We start from the raw sequence: 15,148 nt of genomic DNA, 5'->3' as shown, positions 1-15,148 counted from the left end.
ATAATATAAAATACCAAAATATATTTGTTAATCTGCCCTGATTTGTTGGCTACCCTATATTCCTTTATAATGTTCATTTATTTTAAGTTTTCTAATTTGGTTTAAGGTTTTTAAAATGTTAGTTACATTTTTTTTAACCCTTACCTTAACCTAACCCTAGTTAACTAACTCCTAATTAACCCCAAAACACTAACTACACAATATTAACGTTACTATATATATATATATATATATATTATATATATATTATAGATATAGAGAGAGAGAGAGAGAGAGAGAGAGATAGATGAATAGATAGATAGATAGACAGACAGACAGACTAGACGGGCTGAATGGTTCTTATGTGCTGTCATCACTTTCTATGTATATATACATACTGGGGCTGAAACCCTGAGTCTGAACTTCATAGCCCTGGATGGTGACTCTGGGGCTAAAGTATACTAAGCTAAAGCATAAAAAGGAAAGGTAGGGAGAAAGGGGGGATAGAGAAAAAGGGTGAGAGATATCCAGAAAGGGGAGAGATAAAAATGGTAACAAAAAATTGGTAACAAAAGGCCCCAAAAAATAAACAAATAAAAAAATATAAATAAATATATATATTTAAGAACAAGTCCTAAAATTAGCGCTTTATTTTAGAACAATTCTCGCACGGAAAAATACTGGCATGTTAAATGCCCATGGGGTGTCTAGTTTTAAATGGATGGAGTAAATTGAATTGTTCAGGATCAACAATGGCCCGGTTAACACAGGGGGAAAGGATGACCACATGTCTAATTTCCAATTTGAAAAATGCACATGCCCCAAATGCAGCCATTTTGCCCCCAAACAGCCAGGCATGTATTACTGTGCTCGGGAGATGTTGCTGAACCCATATTGGGGTGTTGTGTGACAGTGGCATATACCATGAGCTTTAAATTTATATCTAAATTACAATGTGTGTGGGAGAAATACACACAAAAAATATTAATGCAAATATCTGGTGGTAGAATTAGTGCATGGAAAGAGTTAAAATACCAGAATTTAAAATACCCCAGAGTGTCTAGTTATCAAAAACATATGGTTTTATTGGGCACACTGAATTGGCCGGGCTCAAAGATGTACCAAATAGGGTGTGGGCAGCGGATCACCAAATAAAGTTCAACACTGAAAAAATGCACATGCCCCAAATGTGGCCCTTTTGCCCCAAAACAGCCAGGCATACCCATGCATGGGTGGTATCACTGTACTCGGGAGATGTTACTGAACACATATTGGGATGACATATACCAGGACCTGTAAATTCATACCTGGAGTACAACGTGCATGGGAAAAATACACAAAAAAATTACTACCACAAAGTTTGACAAAGACTGGTGGTAGAATTAGTGCATGGAAAGAGTTAAAATTCTAGCATTTGAAATACCCTGGGGTGTCTAGTCTTCAAAAATATATGGTTTGATGGGGTAAATTGCATTGGCCAGCTTCAAAGGTACCAGAAATAGCACATGGGGGAATTACCAGGTTTTGAAATAGCAAAAAGCTACTTGTACTTATTAAGAAAAAAAACAAACATAAAAACATTCAGTATTTCTATGTAATTTCTTGATTCATTCTAGCTACAATTTTCCATGCATGCATATTACAATTATAGATAACATAATGACGGGAAAAAAAAAGAAAAGACATAAATGACTTATGGTATCTGTAAAAGTCCTTTCATGTATGTATGAAAAAAACATTCAGTATTTCTAAACTCAAGTAAAAGTCAGAAAAAGTCCCTTTTTTCTCAATTTTTTCACCATATTTTATACTTTTTTTAATAGTAAATAATATGATACAATCAAAATAATGACATCTAAAGAAAGCCCTTCTTGTCCTGAAAAAAACCCAATATATAACTTGTGTGGGTTCGCATACCTCCCAACATTTCAATATGTGAAGGCGGGACACTTTTTTTTTTTTAATCGCTCTCGCGGAACTCACCAATACATGCAATTGCACTTTACAATGTGGCGCTTCATTTTTGTCAGCACAGTCATGCATATTAAAAAAAACCAACACATTTAATTGAATTCCCATGACGCTCAGCCAGACATACTAGTTCCATGATGCTGGCTGAGCAGTTAACAGTAGATAAAGCTGCAGATAGCTGTAAACTACAATTCCCATGATGCTAAACCACCCAGGTGTCCACCATGACTAGGAACCATGGGAGTTGTAATCCACAACTAACACCTGTCACATCATCTGCTGTTAACTACAGGTTTAATGAGGCTCAGCCAGACATACTGCTTCCAGGGACATACTAAAACGAGTGACAAAATGGAATGCCTATAGACCAGGGGTGGGCAATTAATTTTCCCATGGGGCCACATGAGAAATTGGAATGGTTTTAGAGGGCCAGACCTCTACAAACTACAAACTCCGAAGCCTTGTCCATTTTGTTAACTTATGTGCTGTTTAATAAAGTTATTCAAGCCTACGTCATTGGTAGAGGTGCTTGAATAAGTAAGGCCTGAATAACTATTAGCACAGCACAGAAGTGAACAAAATGAACAAGGCTTCGGAGTGCATACCGTATTTTTCGCTCTATAAGACGCACCTGCTGATAAGACGCACCTAGATTTTAGAGGAGAAAAAAAAGGAAAAAATATTTTGAGCTAAAAAATGGGCTAAAATATTTATTACAATAACTGAATAAGCTATGAACACAGTAAGACACACGCAGTAAGACACACACAGACACAGTAAGACACACACAGACACAGTAAGACACACACAGACACAGTGAGACACACACAGACACAGTGAGACACACACAGACACAGTGAGACACACACAGACACAGTGAGACACACACAGACACAGTAAGACACACACAGACACAGTGAGACACACACAGACACAGTGAGACACACACAGACACAGTGAGACACAGTGAGACACACACAGACACAGTGAGACACACACAGACACAGTGAGACACACACAGACACAGTGAGACACACACAGACACAGTGAGACACACACAGACACAGTAAGACACACACAGACACAGTAAGATACACACACACACAGTAAGACACACACACACAGTAAGACACACACACACAGTAAGACACACACACACAGTAAGACACACACACACAAACACAGTAAGACACACACAGTAAGACCTCCCTCCCTAACCCCCCTTCTCAGTATCTCCCCTCTAACTCCCTAACCCCCCCTTCTCAGTATCTCCCCTCTAACTCCCTAACCCCCCTTCTCAGTATCTCCCCTCTAACTCCCTAACCCCCCCTTCTCAGGATCTCCCCCCCCGCCCCGGTCACTTACCTTAAACTCCTGTGTTGGAAGCGTGAGGCGTTTGTCTCGGGTGCCGGCGCTTCACTGCTGATCGCCGGCGTCTGACGTCATATGCCGGCGCCCAGCGTAAAGCGCCGGCACCCGAGACAAACGCTTCCAACACAGGAGTTTAAGGTAAGTGACCGGGGCGGGGGGGGACACCGGACTCATTGGTGAGTCACCAGGACACTCTTTGCGGGCCGGTCCGAGCTATTCAGCGGGCCGGATGTGGCCCGCGGGCCGTGCTTTGCCCAGGTCTGCTATAGACTATAATAGAGGGGAAAAGAATAATTGATTTTTAAATAAAATCTTAAAACATATCATTTATGTGGGATGATAGCTGTTTTCTATGGAATGACAGGTGAATGACAGTTTTGAGTGAATGCCCATAGGATATAATGGGAGAAAAATGAAACCTGTTTTTCAGACAAAACCCTCTGACATATCATATAGATCTTTGGCACAGATACTCCCCTAGTACAGAGACAGGATCTAAAACTCATATTATGTGGGATTATAGTTGTTTTCTATGGAATGACAGGTGAAAAACAGTATTGAGGGAATGCCCATAAGATATAATGGGAGAAAAATCAAACCTGTTTTTCAGATAAAACCCTCTGAAATATCATATAGATCTTTGTCATGTATACTTCCCTAGTACAGTTATAGGTTCTAAACCTCATATTAAGTGAAATTATGGCTGTTTTCTATGGAATGACAGGTGAATTACAGTTTTGAGTGAATGCACATAGGATATAATGGGAGAAAAATCTAACTTGTTTTTTAGAGAAAACCCTCTGACATATCATATAGATCTTTGGTACACATACTCCCTTAGTACACACACATGATCTAAAACTCATATTATGTGGGATTATAGCTGTTTTCTATGGAATTTCACAGAAAACCATCAGACATATGACGTAGATCTTTGGCACATACTCCCCTATTACAGACACATGATCTATGTGTCAGATTAGGTGGAATTATGGCTGTGTTCTAGGGAATGACAGTTGAATGACGGTGTTGAGGGAATGCCCATAGGATATAATGGGAGAAAAATCAAACCTGATAGATAGATTTTTGTCATGTATACTCCCCTAGTACAGTTATAGGTTCTAAAACTCAGATTATGTGGGATTATAGCAGTTTTCTATGGAATGGCAGGTGAATGACAAAATTGAGGGAATGCCCATAGGATATAATAGGAGAAAAATCAAACTTTTTTTCTGCAATAAAACCCTCTGACATATCATATAGATCTTTGTCATTTTGAACACTGGTGACACCTGTACTATGTTGGCAGTTTTGAGGTGATTTGTAAAAGGCATGCTGCATGATACCATTGGCGACAGAGGCAGCATAAAACCATGCAATCAGAGGGAGAAAATGTTCCTGGGCATGCATCCTCTGCACATGTGGACCATCTGCTACTCTCGTTTTGGAGAAGAGATGACAGATATGTAACCAATGGTCTTTAAAAGACAGTGACATTCATGTTCATTTTCAGAAGTGCTTTGTGCTTCTTACTATATGAACCATGGTTAAATTTTTTCCTGTTCTGTGTTTTTTATTTGCACTCTTTGTGTTGTGCTATGTTAACAGCAATCCATTTCCGGACATGGTGACTCACAAAGTCATGATATGGCTTCCCAAAAATGATAGAGTGAGCATTCAGAATAGTATAGACACCACAGTCAAAACCAGAGCCGGCCCGACAATGGAGCCGAGTGGGGCAACCGCTCCAGGCGGCACTTTTGAAGCCCTTTTTTTTTTTTTTTTTTTTTTTAAAGCCGAGAAGAGAGAGAGCGAGAGGGGCGCCGAGTGGTTTTATCTTACCAAGTTATCAGTACCCGCTCGGCGCCCCTCTCTCTCTCCTCTGCGAGCCCTCTAGCTCGGTCTCAGTGCCGGCTTGTAATGTTGAGCGCCGGAAGATGACGTCATTTCCGGTGCTCAGCATTACAAGCCGGCACCGAGGACTGCTGAAAGGTAAGTACAGGGGGGGAGAGGAAGGGTAGCTAATGGGGGGGGCGGCAGGAAGAGGAAGGGTAGCTAATGGGGGGGGCGGCATTTTAAACTTCGCCCCAGGCGGCATTTTGTCTTGGGCCGGCCCTGGTCAAAACTGTTATTTTGTTACCAAATTTTTATACCCCTGTGAAAGGAAGTCATGGTTGAACAACTTTCTATTCCAAGTCACCCAGATGTACTAAAAAATTTAAAATATCAATGGAAACATATACGTCAAGACAAATTTTCACAGCATTTTTTGCTCATATTTACAAAGGGTGCCAATATTAGTGGAGGGCGCTGTACCCTTATACAGTAGTATAACTTTTTCTATACTTTTGGGGCCCAACTCCATATATATATATATATATATATATATATATATATATAGTTTTTATATATGTAGTTTGGAAAGCATTGTAAAATAAACGCTGGGGTTAATCGCATCCTTAAAGAAATCTTACCAATTTAATTATGTATTAAGCAGGGCTAATTTTTCAATGTTTTAACAGCCAAATAAGCCTAGGTTGGTCCAGCTTAACACATGTCTAAATCAGCATATTGAAATATCCACCTCTGTTCAGAGGCTTACATTAATCTATCTCAATACCATAGACATAGGGTCTGAGACACCTTGTGCCTTCAGTAACAGTAAAGGTGGAGGCAGGAAAAAAAACTAAAACACAAAAGAATAGGGCCAATGGCAATATAAAAACAGAGGCAGGGGAAATACTGTACAAAGATAAACCCTGGCCTGGACACATCCCACTGCAACCACAGCACCTGGATTTCTGAAAAAAAATGGATGGAGGGCTGGCTGAGGGTCTCCACATAAATCAATACACAATGTGGGGCTGTCTGGTGGGATAAATACACAATGTGGGTATGTATGGTGGGATAAATATTCAATGCAGGGGTAATTTTTAAGTTGATGGTTTTGTATGGCCTTTGAATGATTATATAAATATGCAAATGTGGAGGAAATGGCTAACGCTGAGAGAGTGACCCAAAGCCCTTTGACTAAATCATTCAATTTACATGCATGAACTGGGTGGCTTGTGTTTTGGTCTACCTGGTTGCTAACAATAGCTTTTTTCTCCCTCACCAAACAACAACAAAAAAAACACAATGTAGAGGAGAGCAGAAGGCGGAATTAAACCCAGGACCTCATGGACACTAGTCTGGCTCCCTAACCGTTATGCTACATAGCCACATGGAAACAATCACTCGATTGGAGTGAATTGAACCCAGAACCTCAACCGTTGCACCACAGAGAACAGGTATAAGAAACAATCCTTTAGTTTTACCTTTAGCTAGCCTGACTGAATAAACTAAAGAATGGCGGCTTGTAAGGGCAAAGACAAGATGGCTTATGTTTCGGTTTATGTGCTTACTAAAAAACCAAACAGAAACAAGCACAGTTGAAGCATTGGGGAAGAGAACCCAGAGCCCCAAGCAACCAAATCCAACACCTTAACCGTTAAGATACAGAGAACAGACATGAGGGCTCAGAGAAACAATCCTTTAGTTTTTACCCCAACACACTCCTGGCTGGCCTGACGTACAAACACACTAAATAAACTAAAGGTAAATAAACGGTGGCTTGTAGGGGCAGAGACAAGATGGCTTAAGTTCTTGTCTACGTGGCGATCCATAAGCCTTAGGGAATTGAGCCCAGAACCTCAAGAATCACCTAAACTAAAATCACTCTAACACCTAAACCAATACACTACAGAGACAGTCACAGTCCACTATCTCTGGCTTGGCGTTGTGGTTGAGGTGTTGGACTTCCACCCCGTTGCTCGCAAGTTCAAATCTGGCTGCTGCCAGCTTGCTCCCACACCTGTAATGTCTCCGTAGCAAAAGTGGTAGTAACCGTTAACCGTGTTGCAGTTACCTTGATGCCCATAAGTTAACGCAGCAAGAAAAAAATAGTTTCTTATTCAGTTAATAATAAAGTGCCATGCAATATGATACCAAATATGATACGAGGGGCAGCTGCTCATTGGCTGAGCCTAGTCAGTGGCCCAGGTTCACCTCTCTCTAAATGGTCAGCCCTGGTCAGGTGATACTGCTCACCAATCAGGAGGCTAGGGCTGAGGGACAGCCCCTGATTGGTTGAGCCTAGTCAGCTGGTGCTATATAAATAAATGTAGGGGGAAAGCACATTTGGCCAGGGAACTAAAAGCAGAGTGGAAACAAACTTTTGAGGGAGACTTCTCAATTTAATAGATGCAAGCAGGAGAGAGCAGAATGGGACCTATAGTACTGAGATAGGGGAAGTTAATAATAATAAAACATTAAAATGCTAAATGAGGCATAGACTGATCCACCTACTATTGGGGAAGTGCTTCCATGATGCAGTAAAGCTGAAGATGCCAGCTGTGAACTACAATTCCCATGAGTCTCAGCCAGCAAGGTATCCGCCATAATGCTGGCTGAATATAATTGGAAGAGTAGCCCACAGCAAAAAAAAAAGCTAATGTTCTGCCTTTTTGAAGGCCATATTCACGAAAAAATTTATTTAATAAACTGTATTGTGGGAAATCTGTAAATCTTAATAACATGTTTATATATTAGCTCAGACTAAGGTGCTAAATGACTGATGGTGATGCGACTTTTAAAAAAATATAAGTATTAAAAGTATTGGATTTACCGTATTTGCTCGATTATAAGACAAGGTTTTTTTCAGAGGGTCTTTTCCCCCTAAATTAATATTCAGATGTTGGGGGATCGTATTATAATCGAGAGGCTCAGTTATGATTTAATGAGGCTATAAATGAGACTATAAAAGCCTCATAATCAGTCAATCCATCCTGTGACTAATGTTAAAAACCCAGAGTTCCCAGATGTATCCTAATACATCCAAAAGGCCTGCTATGTAAGGACCTGCTCTGACAAATTTGAGACAATCGGCAGCTATACATATGGTGTAAAATAGCCCTGGTCATGGACCAATGAACAATACTTAACTGTAAGTAGAGCCTAAATATTCAGTAACGTTTCAAATCTGTATTCCGATCAAATACTGCAGATGCTATCAGAATTCTTTAAACACATACACATACATACTCTAACGATAAACTGGTGAGAATCTGCGTTATAGCTGACCAAGAAGATCTTTAGTGTCTACGATCAGTAGCCTAAGCGTTTCGTCTCCAACAAAATGGCCTCTGTAAAGGAGACGCACGGCGTAACGTAGTACCGTATCTAGTGTTTAGAGCTTTCTTCCGGTGAGGAGGCGTGTCATCCCGTGTGTACTTCCTGTGCCGCCCTCTCATTTCATCCGTCAGAACAGCATGTCTGTAACGCGGGTTGAGGATGTGATCGGCCAGGTTGTGCTCCCCGGAGATGTGCTTTTACTCTCTGCGCGGTCTGAGGAGGGCCTGTTGTCTCTGTCCGGCTCTTCACAACCTGGCAGGGTCAAGGTGGTGTGTGGCCCTGGGCTCCTGAGGCGAGGTGATGATCTCCAGGTCAGCAAGTGTGGGCTGCTGAGGCACAAGGAGCCTGCTGTCTACTGGGTAGACTCGCAGCAGAAAAGGGTAATTAGCGCTGTTGAGGTTTTATTTCACTTAAGTTGTCTGTGTCTCTGTGTTACACAATTACCAATACTATTTATTTAATTAAATAAATGTAATTACATTATTGCTAATTACCTTTTCCCCAATTCTGTCAATAAGGCAAATGGATGTAGCTTTTTTTAGCCCCAGAGTCTTAAGTCTAACTTGATACCTTTTTAAACTTACAGTCATAGTAAAGTTGCGTAAGTTTTTTTTTTTTTTGATCTCTGAGATTTTCTTTCATCTCCCAAAAGCTTACCTACGATCACCTTTAATTAAGCCAACGCAGAAAAATATGTATGTACGTCGATGAACGACTCTTCCCAGTAGCCAGAAAACTACTTTAGTGGCACTGTTAGGACAGTCTGTAGTTTAGCAAAGAAGTCTTGATTGTAAGAGTAACATTAAACTTGCAGCTCAGTGTACGTCTTATTTTTTAATGGTGGTACCAACATAAACATATGGCAGTGTAATTTTAGTTATTTTTGTTAGCCAGCCGCTATTCTGACAATTTACGCATCACAGCAGGTGGTTTTGAAATAATAGTTTGTAGTGTGCTTATGTTGTGGAATCTTGTGTAAAGCAACCCCAAAAAAATGAAAACGTCAGTGGAATAAAATGCCTGTATGTATGTTATCCGACACTTGATTTTTCTTTATAGTATGTGCCAGTCAAGGGTGACCACGTCATTGGCATTGTGACGGCGAAATCCGGAGATATCTTCAAATTGGATGTTGGCAGTAGCGAGCAAGCTTTGTTATCATTCTTGGCATTTGAAGGCGCAACCAAAAAAAACAGGCCAAACGTAAAGGTGAGTTTTCACGTTTGATCTCTATCTTTAGATGTGGACACCTTCTTCGGTGAAGTCCCTATTCCATGTTTCCTTCCACTGTCTACCTGCAGTCTCATGGCTCCTAAGAGCTTTCTCCTGCTTAGTGTCCTCCTTTCTACTTACGTGATTTCTCTTTTGACTGTAAAATATATAAATCTGCGCAATAAAAGGATCCTATTACATAGGCACATCACGTGGCATAAGGAATAATACAGTTGTGTTATGTTGCAGGTTGGAGATCTTGTGTATGGGCAATTCATCATTGCCAATAAAGACATGGAACCAGAATTGGCATGTATAGATAGTTCAGGAAAAAGCCAACGGGAAGGGCGTCATTGGACAGGATGGGTTCATGTTTAAAGTCTCTTTGGGTTTAGTAAGAAAGTAAGTACAATAAAATGCTATTTATCAAAGCTCATACCTATATCCTAACTTTTAACTGGGAACATGGAAAATTGATACTGCAGGGGATACATGATTTATAATATAAAAATCAAGTGCTGCTAAAATGTTTTAAAAATAACTTCCTTTGAATATGCCGCTTATGTTTACAATACTGAGATAACATTAATGTGGAAGAATAGTCCTGCATATTATGGGAAAATGAATTTAAGATGGCTTTACCAACATTGTATAAATAAGTGGATTTCTAATAGCTTATTTTAATATGCAAACATACATTACATAGTTTTATTTTGTGTAATTGAACTATAAAATTCAAGTTTTGGCAAAAGTGATAGATCGCTTAATGGGCCAACAATGTATACCTTCTCCATGAAAAGCTTGTGAATTTGTATTTGTTTTGATAATGTTACAATGTACAAATATTCTGTAGTTCAAGTTTTTCTGTGTATTCAAGTTTCAAGTCTTGTGCATAGGGAGGAAATTACATAATGTATATATAATATATATATATAATTAGTACTTTCTCAGATGTCCAAAATATAAATGTATAGAATATATAAATTTGAGCACTTTTGTCATACTTTTATTTCTGCAGACTACTGACACCACAAAATGATATCATTCAAGAGTTGATGAACGTCTTCCCCTTTGAGATTGTTGTTGGCATGAATGGGCGAATATGGGCAAAAGCGAAAACAACCCAACAGACATTAATTATTGCTAGTCTGCTAGAGGCCTGTGAATATTTAACAACTGCACAGAGGAAGCAAGTCTTTGAAAAATTTTCTAATGTATTGTAAACCCCCCCCCCCCCAAAAACAACCAATATAAACAAACCAGGATTAATCAAGAACCACCACCATTACCTGGAACCTTCATTTCTGGATTGAGAAGCACTGGTGTGGATTCAGCAGACGATTATGGCAGAAAATGTTTACAGTGTAATGTAAAGGAAGTTGTCTGCATTGTCATGTGGTGAACTATCTCAATGAAAAACTAAACCACAAAATTTGCATAGCACAAAGCTGAAAAGGTGTTACGTGTTTCAAACTTGCCGCATCTTAGAATAGAAAAATGTGGTTTAGAGCCTTTTAACTCCTTCATTCCCCTATAGACGTACCGGGACGTCCAAAAAACGCCCACAAAGAAACCCCTATGGACGTCCCGGTACGTCCTGCCGCTGCGGGGATATCCTGCCCTCCGATGAGGCACAGAGACGCTGCGATCTCTATGCAGGTCTGTGAGGACCTGCATAGAGATCACAGTGTAATCGGTGCAGGGGGTATCGCGGGGAGGGGAGTGAGAAACCATCTCTCTCACTCCTCCTCCCGTCCTGAAAGAGAAAAGCAGAAAAAAAAGTTAATTTAAAAAATAAAATATTAAATAAATCATTAAAATATATATAATACAAAAAAAATTGTGAGCTGTGATGTCATTGTGATATCACTGGCATGTTCAGGAGGTCCCTAGGAGGACCTCTTACCATTTCTGTGTAAAAATATATAAAAAAAAAAATTTAAAACCTTACTTCCTATTGCCCTAGCATAACATCTAGCCAGTATAACCCTTCTGCCCCCGTTCACAACCCCCAAACCCGTTAAGCCATAGGCCTAAAAATTATACAAAATTGTACACCTTATAGTATGCTCCCTGGTGCTGGGAAAGTCTGGAAAATCTATATATATTAGGTATTTCTGAAATCAGGACACCTGAATTAATAAACTTGGAGGGGATTTTCCATCACTTTACCTAATTTTGTGAGGATTCGGAGGGAAAATGTAAAAAAAAAATTAGTTTATTTTTCTAATCGCTAGTTTTTACTAAATTTCTCATTCTAAATTTTCAGCTAATCATCCAACTATGGTATCAAACGAAAGCTCTATCTCTCCTTAAAAAAACAATATATAGTTTATATGGGTACACCATTCACAGGAAAGGATAATAATCGCTAAACCGACATACCCCAAAAATGGCAAAATTGCTCTGGTCTTTGAGGTACCAAAAACCCCTGGGATTGAAGGGGTTAATAAAGCCATATTTTTGTTACTATAGGCTTGTGTTGCGCTTTACCATCCACTGCTAACAGACCAGACTTTTCTATATAACACTTGAACCATCATATGCATCTTAGTCCATACAGTGAAGGAAAAAGTTATTTGATCTGCTGATTTTGTACATTTGCCCCGTGACAAACACATGATCAGCCCGAACAAAAAAAATCCAGAATAATGTATTAACTTATTATTGATTTGCGTTTTACTCAGTGAAATAAGCATTTGACCCCTTTGCAAAACATGACTTAATACTTGGTGGCAAAACCCTTGTTGGCAATCAGAGGTCAGAGGTTTCTTGTAGTTGGCCACCAGGTTTGCACACATCTCAGGAGGGATTTTGTCCCACTTCTCATTAAGAATTTGAGGCTGACATCTACAATCCACAGATTTTCTATGGGATTAAGGTCTGGAGACTGACTAGGCCACTCAGGACCTCGATGTGCTTCTTTTTCAGCCACTCCTTTGTTGCCTCGGCCGTGTGTTTTGGGTCACTGTCATGCTGGAATAGCCATTTTCAATGACCTCGCTGAGGGAAGGAGGTTCTCACCCAAGATTTGACGGTACACGGCCCCATCAATCATCCCTTTGGTGCGGTGAAGTTCTCCTGTCCCCTTAGCAGAAAAACACCCCAAAGCATAATGTTTCCACCTCCATGCTTGATGGTGTTTTTGGGGTCATAGGCAGCATTACTCTCCTCCAAACACAGCGAGTTGATGCCAAACAGCTCAATTTTGGTCTCATCTGATCACAACACTCACCCAGTTCTCTGAATCATTCAGATGCTTACTGGCAAACTTCAAATGGGCCTGTACATGTGCTTTCTTGAGCAGGGGCACCTTGCGGGTGCTGCAGGATTTCAGTCTTTCGTGGCGTAGTTTGTTACCAACTGTTTTTTGGTGACTATGGGCCCAGCTGTCTTGAAATCATTGACAAGATCCTCCTGTGTAGTTCTAGGCTGATTCCTCACCACTCATGATTATTGAAACTCCACAAGGTGAGATCTTGCATGGAGCCCCAGACCGAGGGGGATTGACAGTTATTTTGTGTTTCTTCTGTGGACAGGTGTCTTTTATACAGGTAACAAACTGAGATTAGGAGCACCTAATCTCAGCTTGTTATCTGTATAAAAGACACCTGGGAGCCAGACATCTTGCCGATTGATTGGGGGTGAAATACTTATTTCACCAAGTAAAATTTATTTGAAATGCGTTATTTTTTTGTTGTTCTGTCTCTCACTGTTCAAATAAACCTACCTACCTGATCAGATCTTTGTCAGTGGGCAAATGTACAAAATCAGCAAGGGATCAAATAATTTTTTCCTTCATTGTATGATAGCTGGGAGGTCCCTTTAAGTTTTTGTGATGTACCCACTTACAAATAGTATGGTGAGATTCTGCACAATCCCTTCGAGCTTTTGCCTCTTCCCATGCCTGCACTGTGTGTATGTGTGTTGCTTTAAACTGAACTCCTCTTCCTGTATTTGATATACTTACCTCCAATCAGCTTATGTGCTGGCTTAGGAGAATGCTGCAGGAGGGGTTGGAGTCCCTTGATTTCAATGGGAGAGCTTTCCTACCACCGCCGGCTTCAAGAACTAAGACAGAGGATGGCAGCTGCAGCTTCTACATTTTTTTCCTTCCTGAACTGTTAACTACGTCCCCCTTCAACTACCTAATACAGTAAGGGAATTTAAACATGCATTGGACAGACATAAAACTCTCCTGAATCTAAGACAACAAGTCTGATCTTAAGAAAAAAAAACAAAACAGGCAGACTAAACAGGCCCAGTTGTTCTTATCTGCTGTAAAATTCTATGTTGACCCACAGCTTTGTGTGTGTGTTGCAGGTAGTTACAATTTAATCATTCTGGTCACTGACAAACCGGTAGCATAAACCTAAACATATTTATTTAAAACACAACCATGCTGAACAATTTAAATTAAGGAAATTAAGTTACAAGGCCATATATCAAACAGATGTAAAGCTCTCACATGATAAAGCATACCAACAGTTTACGCAAACTTTGGTAATATTAAAGTGAAACATTTTTGTCCGATATAACTTGGTTGCAAAGAAGAAAACCTTTTCCAGGTGGAACCCCAGCTTTCAGTGCTTCTGGCCAGTTGTTTGTTTTGAGGTATGTGGCCAACACATCAAATACTATAGGGGGGGGGGGGGGAAGAAAAAAATGAATAGTTTCCATTATAATGCAGAGCCTGGCATGAAAAGCAAACAATACTGTTAATTGTTAATAATAAGTATCCGTGAGGCACATGAAACTGTGGGTTAAGCTCATGGAGGCTGGTTCTATTGTATCGCATACAGCTTACTGAATATATAACGCGATTCAGATGGCGAAAAGCAGATTTAAAAAATTAACATAATACAAGTAAATAAATAAACTTGTTACCTTGATTAATGGCTAATATTTTAGAATGGAAGTTTTTCACATTGGGGTTTTTAACCATGTATTCTTGTATTGGTAGCCGGGCAGTCTGCACACCACTTTCACAAGCTTTACGGTATGTCAATTTCTAGAAAGCAAAGCATCACTCCAACTTAATACTACCTTTATTCAGATAATGCTTATAATTTACACAATTATGTATACGATACACTCAAAAGTAACTTTACTACTTTGTATTGTATTGATACAGTATACTACAGCTTCATTTTAGGACCTTGCAATCACATGGATAAATGCCACTTTTACACCTACCTTCTGAACACTTTCATCAACCAAGCCGCCAAGCACATAAACCTTCTCGGGGTCAATAGCTTCAAGAACTGTGGAGGAAACCAATTAAATTATCAAAAAAAATACTGGGAATGTCAGAATTTTTTTGTTGTGCTAAATAAATTTGCACATGGATGGGAAATAGTCTATAAGAATTTGGTAAGTGTGCCGCTAGCCAAATAGTCACGGTGGTCATACATTTGTATGACCACCATGAATATATAATTAG

At 39.8% G+C, this 15,148-nt stretch overlaps 1 pseudogene; it reads left to right on the top strand.

Moving 5' to 3' along the window:
* The first annotated feature begins 8,630 nt into the window (after nucleotides 1-8,630).
* On the top strand, nucleotides 8,631-10,928 carry LOC149285083 (exosome complex component RRP40-like; annotated as a pseudogene).
* Nucleotides 10,929-15,148: the final 4,220 nt, after the last annotated feature.

This window comes from Sceloporus occidentalis, unplaced genomic scaffold (genome assembly GCF_023333645.1).
Source record: "Sceloporus occidentalis isolate IW3139 unplaced genomic scaffold, rSceOcc1.0.p SCAF_85, whole genome shotgun sequence".
NCBI lineage: Eukaryota > Metazoa > Chordata > Lepidosauria > Squamata > Phrynosomatidae > Sceloporus > Sceloporus occidentalis.
Note: the sequence above shows the minus strand (reverse complement) of the source record. Positions and strands in the feature narration are given on the sequence as shown.